Below are 11,437 nucleotides of genomic sequence, written 5' to 3'. Positions count from 1 at the left end.
AAAAAACACAGCCAGTTTCCTTTTTTTGATTGAATTTGACAAGAGAAAAGCTGAGAATCCTAAAAAAAGATCGTCTTTAGTAGTAGAATGCGGTTGACTTAATAATACACAACAGTTATGATGAAGCGTGGGGTATACTTAAATTAAAGGCCGCAGAATTATCAACTATGTTCATGTTATGTGTGGTGTGGCCATACCACCTCCAGCTCTATGTGTGGATGTCTACTAACTTTGCGTCTCATACTCTAGTTTCACATCTACAAAAGAATCATTTTTTTTAATGAACACAAAGCATCCTAAGAAATTAAACAAACCCTAAAATAGTTTCGAGATGGGATTATTTCAATTTACAAATATATATTAGTATTAATTAATGTATTAGCCTTTAAATAAAAAAAAAGCATGCGTTAGATATATCCCTATCTTAAATAGTTATATATTAAATCAAAGAATTGGACATGTAATGAAATGCTACAATTTGGTTTTTGTAATCTTGAATTTCAGTATTTATCACATCAGCTCTTATACAAAATCAAAATGATTAAGTTACCAATTAAATTGTTACACCGAATAATTTTAAGTGGGCCTTTCTTGATTAGGGATTCCTTGGAAAAGCAGGCATCATTTGATAAAAGGGATATGCAGATTGATTAGGATATATACAAGACGAGATAAAGGGGAAAAGAAGAAAAGAAACAAGTCAATCAATGGTGTTACGTTTTTATATACTGTTGAGTTGGAAAGAGGGGAAAACCATATTAGTGTATAAAAACTATTTAAATTAATTAATGTGGTAAATAAAATGATTAGATATTGAGGAGGCCTTATTAGAGTGGGCAAGTCAAAATTTTCATGCTAGATTGAGGTGCATCCCATCTCCTATATAGTCCCATATACATATGTATATATCATGACAAATAATTGATGTTCCTCACCAATTTAGACAATGGACCTCGGATACCCTACACCATCAAACTTGCATAAAATTGGCAGCTTTTAGATTTCACTTTTGGTATATATGTTTGTTGGTGACTTTGTTTTTAATTTAGTCCATCAAAAACTCCCAATGTAAAAAAAATTTCTCGTGATTAGTTAATAAACTCTAAATTTTCTCATGAATACTCTGGTAACTTGCCGTAGTATAAATCATTATTGTCTCCTTTTTTTCTTAAAATTTAACTTTTTAGATATTTTAACTCTAACTTTTCTAATTGGAACAAAATTTCTGGTGTTGAGTTCGGCCAGAAAAATAATGTAGAGTTGTTTCGTATTTGTTCTAAAGTAGAATATATATAATTAAATTGGTAACATTCTATGATCCCAAATTTATTAACTTGTAATTGTACTTATTAAAATGAAATACAATAGAGAATGCCAGTATATACTCATAAATCAAGCATTTGCCTTGATTACATTTTGTTGTTGTCTACTGTGAGAGTTTCTTCTTATGAAAAGCTAATAAGTCTCGTTTGTGTATCCCAGACATTAGAGCCGTTGCATGATTCTATATACTAGTACTTGTATTTAAGGTGCATTTACTTGTAAATTTCTAACCTTTTTTCATATTTTGATTTTGTATACCAGGTATATATAAAATTTGTCTGTAGATTATCAAATTAATTATTTATTCTGATTTTGCAACCAAGATTTTTATACTGCTTAATACAGTATAAATCAAAATTCAATATATAAAATTATTTAATTTAGTATAATGCAATATTGTTCATTGCCTAATAAAATGTGACGTCATTTTGGTTGATCAAAATGCACCTTAAATACTAGTACTAGTAAATGCCTAATTCAATCATTTATCACTGCCACTAAATGCACCTTAAATACTAGTACTAGTATAATGCAATATTGTTCATTGCCTAATTCAATCATTTATCACTGCCACATGGGTAATCAACTATGTTAATGTTAAAAGGGTGTTTGTAAAATAAGAATAAATCAATAGTTTATTAATTTTTATAGACGATTACTAAGGGCATCCCCAATCATACTGGAAAACCCATTTTTTGGGTGGAATTAAGCTCCAACCATACCCCATAACCTATCCCAAAATTGTCCTTTTTTGGGTTTTTGAACAGTACTACTCCATCTTTGGAGTAGCACTGTAGCACGACGCAAAACTCATCCGAAATTGCAATTGAGCCCTTCCTTTTTGATGATATTAGAAGAAGACAGAGAGATGAGAGATACGCACAAACGGAAAAATGGAGAAGAAGAATTAGATGAAGAAGACGACGGCTCATTTTTCATCAGTCTTAAAAGTTGGGCTTTTTTATCTCTCCAATTCAATATATTTAGTTATATTTTAAAGATTAATTAATCTTAAAGTAAATCTTAATTTAAATGGGAATATTAACTTTAAATTAAAGATATTTTTAAATCTTAATTGCACAAATAAAATGTTATCTTGAAATGAATGGACTTAATTCAATGCTCACATACGATATAAAGTACTTTAAATTGAAGATGTTTTCAAATTTTCAATTTTGACATATTGACTTTTATTTATAATTTATTATTAATTATTTTGCATAAAATTTTACATAAGATTCATTTTATTTTATATAAATTATTATAATTTATTTATTTATTTTATATAATTTGTGATATTATATTTTTATTGAATGTATAATATATCAATGTAACCAATTTTATTAAATTATTTAATTATGTTTGGAAAATTATTAATAAAGTATTGTGGGGTTTATGTGTAATTTAAATAAGAGTAGTGCTAAATGGCCATATTATGGCCAGCCATAAAATTAAAATAATAATAAAACTTTGATGTATTTAATGCTGATTCAATGTAATCAATTTACCTAAAAAGCATCTAATATTTTTGGTCCATTGTACCCTTTATTATAAATACCGATACATGGTGAAGCAGCTAAGGGGAATAATAAGTTTGACATGACAAAACAAAATCAAGCTTTAATCAACTCAATCTAGTCGTTGCAGTTGTTCCCCAATTGTTTGATACTAGAAAAGTAGATTTCTCAGTCAAACCCATAAGCACATGTAATTCAAAAAAAAGTAATTATGACTGAAAATAAATACAATAAAAATATAATAAAGTGAAATTTTAGAGATTTATTATGCTTTTGTTCAGATCTTTTTGTCTGTTGTTAAATTAATTAGTGTGTAACATTAATATTCTGGAAACATAAATCGTAGGTCCATGATTATATGGGGAGCACTAACTATTACTATTAATTTATTGTGAAGTAAAATATTGAGAAAGGGTAATTAAGTAAAACTATCTTAGTACTAACTATTACTATAAATTTATTGGATTGATTTTTATAATTATTTATAAAAATGTCATTGTGTGGCTGGCCACGTTATGGCTGCATAGCATTATTCTTTAAGTAAATATGTAGATAAAATTGAAAAGGTAAAAAAAAGTAGGTACAAATCATGAACGAAGAATGCTTCATTTATGCGCCGAATTTAAATTTATCATACATCAAATCATTGGTCATACAAGTGTTCCCTTGACAAGAAAACATACCCTGATTTGAGGTAACAACTTTCAGATCGAATAAAGGTTGCAAGAAAATCTATTGACTATTGAAGTTGATTATCTCCGTCGAAAAATGGGCCAAGAAAATTGCTACATGATTTCAAATACGCGGAAATTTTCAAGATATAATTAGGTGCTCTGGACGAAATAAGATAAAATTGTGATTCTAAACTACCAGTTACCATTAATTAATTTTTTTCTCGTTGCATATCTTTTTTCTTGCATGTAATCTGCGTTTTTAGGTAATTGGGGCAAGACAGCAGCGGAGATTAAATCCATTATATCTATTTAGGGTAGTGATTTAGAGACGTAATGTCTCCAAGCCATAATACCCTTATGTCTCTTTGACATAAGATTAATTTAAATATGGACTAATATACCCTAATTGGATTATACCTACCAAATCAAATTAGATATATATCCGTATAGATTTTAACTAAATTGTAACATTCCGTGTGCATTTGTGCATTAGATTAGACTTTATTTTTACAAATATTAGGCAGATTTTTATATTTTTTAAGTAGTAGTATTAGGAAGCTAGTATATTTTATTACTATATTATTTTTATAACTTAATTATATTCGTAATGTGCTTTGTATAAGTTTGATTTTCTTTCTATTTTTTATACTTTTTATATACTATTAGTTAGTTTGTATTTTAATTTTTATGTTATTTGGTAGTTTTAATTTGTTGGTATGTGTTTGAAAGTACAATTTGTCACTGTATATTCATTTTTAGATATAATATTGTTTATTTTGTGATTATAATATTGTTAGTTTTACATAATATGACTTGTTTTCTTAATTGTGCTATAAAATAAGTAACTATTTTAATTTTATAATATGTATGACTTTGAAATTGAACATTATGGTGATAATAACTCAAATTTTTTTATTTTAAAAAATAGTAAATAAAAAATGAGTTAATAACATATGATTATATTTTTTTTATTAAGATATGACTATAGCGTTTCCAAAAATGAAGAATTAAATGAAATTAAATTTGGGATTGTAAATACAATAAATCTATGAAATTCCTAAAATCAAAATCTCAAACTTAATTTATACCAATATATCATACTTATATCAAATATTAATTTATTTCACCATAATGAATTGAACTAAGAACTCTAATATTTTATAAAGCATATGAGAAAATATTTAATATATAAATTTAAAATATAAAATAGATGTGTTTGGAACATGTGATTATTTCTATGGTTGTTGTTCCCTAACATTTTGTCCATTAATAAAATAAATAAACTTCAAATCTTCATTTTGATGCTCTAAGAACTCAAGCAATTAATTGATTTATTAATTTTATAAATATAAATTATAGATTCTGTTAGGGTTTTGGTGGCCATGTGTTTGGCTCGTAGATGATTCGGTTAAGATAGTTGACGCGCAAGGGAGTTGCTCGGTTGTAACAGAAATAACGCCAAAGCAATCAGTTGTGAGAGAGCGGTTGCAACGCCAGCTGATAGCCGTTGAAGTGGAGTTATTCGACGTTGCATAGGGAGTATAGATCCATAGCTTGAAGCTGTTACCAAAAAGAATCAAGTTGTGAGGAGAATCAAAGAGAGAGAGAAGAAAGAGACGTCGATACTTATATCTTGAGTGAAGATAGCTAGTGTGTGTTGTTCTTCCTTCTCATTTGTGTTTCCTATTGTAAACCCCATCTTCAAAGAGTGTGAATAAACATCTTAGATAGTTTCCCGTGGACGTAGGTTTGATTTTGAACCGAACCACGTAAGGTCTCAAGTGTTCTAGCATTTCTTGATCGCGTTTTACATTCTCGTTGTCATCAATTCAACCTGCTTTCACAGATTCAATAATGTTTTGTATTAATAAAATTAAGAGTGAGTATTAAATCTATTAAGTGCCTATAAGTTTAGAATTTACAAGATTTAAATAAAGTTTAAATTCATTATATTAGATTATTTTTTTTAAAAAAATCGTGATTTAAGTTTGAATGAAAATTCAAAATTTTAGCATCCATATATAAATAAGGGTAGATTGTGTGCTTGAAGTTAGAAAGAAAAAATCGTGATTGAAGTTAAATTGTATGCTTAAATCAAGCCATCCATATAAATACACTCAAACATTCCTAAGTAAATTCTTAAATATAAATAAATGTTTTTATATGCATAAGGGTAGTATGGTATATGTACAAAACATATATTTAAATAAAAACATAAAACAATCTAAAATGACTATTTTATCCCCGTTATGGCTTAGACATTATGTCTATAAATCATTTCTCATCTATTTATTATACAGAATTAGTGCTCATTGCAGTTGAAAATCGCAAATTAAGGATGCCCATGGCCATATGGGTGATTCATTAATTCTAGAATTGGTTATAGCATAAGAGATTACAAAAGTAAAAAAAATTGTATTGAGGATAATTTAAAATTTTAAAAAAATTTTCAGTCAATTCTAATTCAAATATACGAATGTAGGGGGGAGAGAGAGAGAGAGAGAGAGAGAGAGAGAGAGAGAGAGAGAGAGAGAGAGAGAGAGAGAGAGAGAGAGAGAGAGAGAGAAGAGAGAGAGAGAGAGAGAGAGAGAGAGAGAGAGAGAGAGAGTCTATAGATGCTTGATAGAGAGAGAGAGCTGATCGTCTCTATTCTCTATATCTAGTCTTCGCTATCTCGATCGGCTCTAAGCTAGATCACCTAGCGTCGATATAGAGCTCGCTCTCCTCTCTCTCGCTCTTCTCTCTCTCTCTCTCGCTCTCTCTCTCCTCTACTCGCATCTTCTCTCTCTCTCTCTCTAGAGAGAGAGGGGCTAGGGCAAGTCATAGTACAGAGGGGTGCAGAAAATGATCCCATAAAACCCCACCAAAGTCAGAGACGACAGTAATAACAATTGCTGTCAAAAGCATTTTCACTTCCCTAGGTGGCGGGGCGGCCTTGTGCTCCACCGCCCGCCGGAATATTCCCTATTTCTATTCCTCACCATTTATTCTGTCTTCCAACTCAAGTTTATGCTCCTATCCTCATATTTCATCTTCATTTCAAGATTATGTTTCTCACTTTCAGGATGCATATATACGGGTTTCAAATCAAATGTATTTATATAAATAGGATGGATTATGTGGAACCATTATCTTGTGGTGAAAAATCTTGACTCTTTTTTATTTTGGCAATGTCCTTAAAAATAGTTCATTTCTATTTTTGTTAATTCATCAATAACTTTTCTTATTTATCATTTACTTTACTAATTAAATATTAAAACTCATGTCATATTAAATATCTTTATTTTTATAAAACGGGGGAGTAAGAGACATTCTATATCTTTGATTTATACTCCCTCCGTTCCATAGTAGTTGATGCATTTCTTTTCGGTACGAAGTTTAAGAAAAATGTGTGTAATGTATTAAATAAAAGATAATAAAGTATGAGAGAGAATAAAGTAGAGAGAAGAAAGTAAGAGATAGAGAAAAGTAAGTGAAAATAAATGTGTTGACTTTTACTAAAAACAAAAAAAAATGACTTCATTACTATAGAACGTACCAAAATGGCAAAATGACTCTACTACTATGGAATGGATGGAGTACAAAGTTCACATCTCCGTCCCATTAAATTTGCAACATTTGCTTTTCGGCACATAATTTTAGCTAGTATTGTTTTGTGAGTTAATGAAGAGAGAGTAAAGTAAGAGAAAAGAAAAAGTAGAAAGAGTATTGTTTCCAATTTTAGAAATGTTTCATTTTTAATGGGACAAACTAAAAGGAAAACGTTTCATTTCTAATGGGGCAAAGGGAGTAGTTCTCTAAAACCAAAAGTAGAGCAACAATTAGCTTTAATAGTAGGGCAAAACTCATCCCATTTTAGATTTTTAAATAGAATATATGGGTATTTATTTTTTTTGTTACATTAAAACAAATCTAAATCAAAATTTCAAATTTTATGAATATAAAAAGTAAGTTAGACAGAAAACATTGTCTTAAGTTAGTTTAATATGAACAATTAAAATAAAATCACTATTAATATAATACTACTATTAGTTTGAGTGGAATGTATTATGTAGCTAACTCACCCTTAAATTGCTAACTATAACTAAATGATAGACATTAGATCATTAAATCATTAAATTAAGGCATAAGATCATTCCAACCACGTATATCCACTACTCTCGAATCTGAACATAATTAAATCATTGAAAAGATAACCTTATTGTTTTCACACTTCAACAACAAATAATGGGGTGTGGGATAAAACGTACCACAATCATAACAAAATCTATCTTACACAATAAAAATAAAAATAAAAATCTTTCTAAATAAAAAGAACTGTACACCGGTATTTTGATGCAGTTACAAATTTTCGCAATATACTTTATGTTGATGTTATATTCATTTGACATTGTATAGCACACTTCTCTTGTACAAATATTTATATATTGCTATATGGGGCAAAAATTATAAGTATATATAATTAGGACGCAAACAAACTCTATGATATAAGGCGTTTTAAACTGAAATCACCCTCTTATATACTATAATAAAAATGGGATCTGGCCCTGTAATTTTTTTTGTTTAACCATAAGTATACTGAATCCATCTTTAACAAAATCCAACGATTTATGCAAGTAGTATGGAATAGAGGGAGTATTGTATATATATACTCTCTTGTCCACAATCATTATTTTTGTTTTATTTTTTTATTTTGGGTTCCACAAAAATTAATTCTCTACTACTTTTAGTAATTTTCTTTCTATTTTTCTCTTATTTTATAAATTTTGCATTACTATCATTCACTATAAAAAAATACAGTATTAATAATAGATGGATGGAGTATAATATGAAGTAGCACATTATTTTATTTATTTTAATAACTGATTTTTTATTTAGAAACTTGAAAGTGAGATGGATTTGAACCAATGGCAGACATACATATGCTCAAGTAGTTAAGTTTAAGTCCCTCCCAAATTATCTTTTTTTTTTAAAAAAAATCTAGTTGTATAACCTTATACTAGTTTGTTAATATTTTATGTGAATTTATATGGAAAAACCTCTATTAAAACAATACTATATACTTTCTCTGTCCCATGAAAATATGTGTATTTGAAATGACACGAGAATTAATGCAAAATTGATAAAGTAAGAGAGAATGAGTATGGTAGTTAAAGTAGTGTTAGTGAGTAGTGAGACCCACATTATTATTAGTGTTTAATTTATTGTAATGGAGAGTCATAGTGATATAGTAAGTTATAAATAAATTGATGTATATGAGCTATGAGTTGGGGATAACTTTTCATAAATAGAAATACTCATATTTTTATGGAACGGACGAAAATAGGAAATGCATATATTTTTATGGGTGTGGAGGAATAAAGAAAATTATTACTACTATCTTATAGTACAAAATTTTAGAATATATAACTTCTACTGTAATAATCTTTTCTATCCACCCTTTAATATTGAACTCTATAATAATTTCCTGTACCAATTTTGAATTATAGAACATGAATGAATTGCAAATTAATTTGTCATCAATAAGAGCGGACTAGCTAGCCACCGGCGTGCGCAGCCACCGGCGTGCGGCTAGGGCACTCGGCTAGTCCGCTATTGCGGTAGGCTAGCCGAGAGGACGAAAAAACAACGCCCTAGAGCGAGGGCGTGAGCGATTGGCTAGCCGATCGCTAGTCCACTATTGCGCGACCAGCGATTGGCTAGCCGAATATATTTTTATTTTTCCTATAAAATATCCTATTTTCATTTCATTTTTTTTCTATGTTTTTTTTTCAATTCATTTCATTGTTGTTTTTGGTGTTTTTTTCTCGGGAGGGCAAAGGCATTGGCTGAGCTGTTGCTGGATTAAGTCATTTGGCTAGGAGCATGATGATGTGACATGAAGAGTTTTAGGTTGAATTATTGCTAAACTATTGCTAGGATGAAACTATCGTGGATGCCAAGAAACTAACGAGAAACACACACACATCTACTTCGGAATCGGAAATCCTGTTTATGTGTACGGTTGGTAGAATTTCGTCATCCAACACAACTGTCGTAATATTACAAGAGACATACTCGAATGGGTCCCACCGAGGTGACATTTTCGGCAACTGTGGGTGAAAATTTTTTCACACTAGGAAGGAAGATAAGGAAATTCTATTTTCACGATTTCGTCCAATAGTGCTCCAATTTAGTACTCCATTTATCAAGTTTTTGATATGTGATCTGAAACAATTATTTTTATTAATTTTCCTTCCTGATTAATTTATAGTTGATATATAAGCATGAGATATTCCTATTTAATTATGCTATCTTGTGAATTAGATTCATAGTTACGGTAAATTAGATGCTGCTAGAACCCAACATTAAGGGAAACAAACATAAAAGATTAAAGAATGAGTTGAAGCTTGCTTCTTTCTTTTATGTAGTAGTAAAACATTACCGAAAAGAGAAATAAATGAGATTGAAGCTTGTTTCTTTAGTTTTTGTTACGACCTCCGTCCCTGAAAATTTGTCCCATTTTTCCATTTTCGTACATCCCCAAAATTTGACTCATTTTACTTTTTACCATTTTTGGTAGTGGACCCCATATTCTACTAACTCATTCATATTCACATTTTATTATAAAACTAATATATAAAAGTAGGATCCAATATCCACAACTCACTTTTTATTACATTTCTTAAAACCCGTGTCGGGTCAAAGTGGGACAAATTTTGAGGGACGGATGTAGTAGTAAACTACTCCTATTACGTGAGAAACTTGGCATTCACTTTAAGTTTTAAGTAACGAAGAAACATTGAGGAAAAAAATAAAATTAATTTTGCTGACCACCATTGCCTATAGTAAAGCCTTAAATAAACTTTAATCATGGATATTCGACGTATTAAATTCCTGAAGAGAAAGACGATATCCTTTTTAATGATAGTTATTGAAGAGAATAATTTTTTAATAATTCCAAAGAATCGTAAGATTACACTCATTTGCGTAGTAATTTAAATTTATTTATTATAAATAAATATGATAGTCATAATTATCTGGTTTGCGCTCTCTATGTTTTTCAACTTGTTAGTAAATTTCCTTTTCTAAATGTAATAATTGATGAAATGGATATTTCCCATAATATTCTGGCCACTGGCCCACTACTAAAATTTGAAGGATCCTTTGTTGAGAATTTTTGAAAGGGACATAATAGCATTGGTGCTGAGATGTTGGGGATTTGCTTTAAATATTACTACCATTATATTGATAAATTTCATCATTCATGCTTTTCGTAGCCCTTCAAATTCTTCAAATGTCAACCTTAAATTTACAAGTATGATTATAATTCATAATAATCTCTTGCTTCTTTTTTTAGGGGGGGGGGGGGGGTTGGAGTTGATATTTTTAATAAATAATAGATATATATTTAGATTAAATAATAGATAGATAAATAAAGTTAAAATTTAGGTCATTTTTTTTATCATAATACTCCATCGGTCCCATAAAAATATGGGCAATGGGTATGATAAGGCCTATTTGATGCATCGGTTTAGGGGTAAAAAGTATGGTACTTATCAGTTTATCGCGCAAAGCGAGTGTTAATTGTGCAGGAATGCTGCTTGACCAAAGGCAACAAGGCCAAACTGATCAAGCTGGCACAAAAGGCGAAAAAGTCCAAAAAACTGGGTGGGTTGATCAAGGAGGTTATCAAGCAGTTAGCCGGGGGACCACTGCATTCTAGAAGGAAGACACGTGAGGCTGATGCGCTGGAAGGCGAATCCTCATTCTGTTATTGAAGGACCACGACATTCTAGAAGAAGGACACGTATCAATTGATGAGGCGCGCGATCCCAGCAATGACGAATATTCACTGCCAAAGTTGTTATCATAGCTGGAGGTTGTGTGAGGAACTTATAAATAGAAGATGCAACGCCATAATAAGGATCTTTTTTCTTCTTC

Source organism: Salvia splendens, chromosome 15 (assembly GCF_004379255.2).
Source record: "Salvia splendens isolate huo1 chromosome 15, SspV2, whole genome shotgun sequence".
Classification (NCBI taxonomy): domain Eukaryota; kingdom Viridiplantae; phylum Streptophyta; class Magnoliopsida; order Lamiales; family Lamiaceae; genus Salvia; species Salvia splendens.
The sequence above is the reverse complement of the archived record's forward strand: the minus strand, read 5'-3'. Positions refer to the sequence as shown.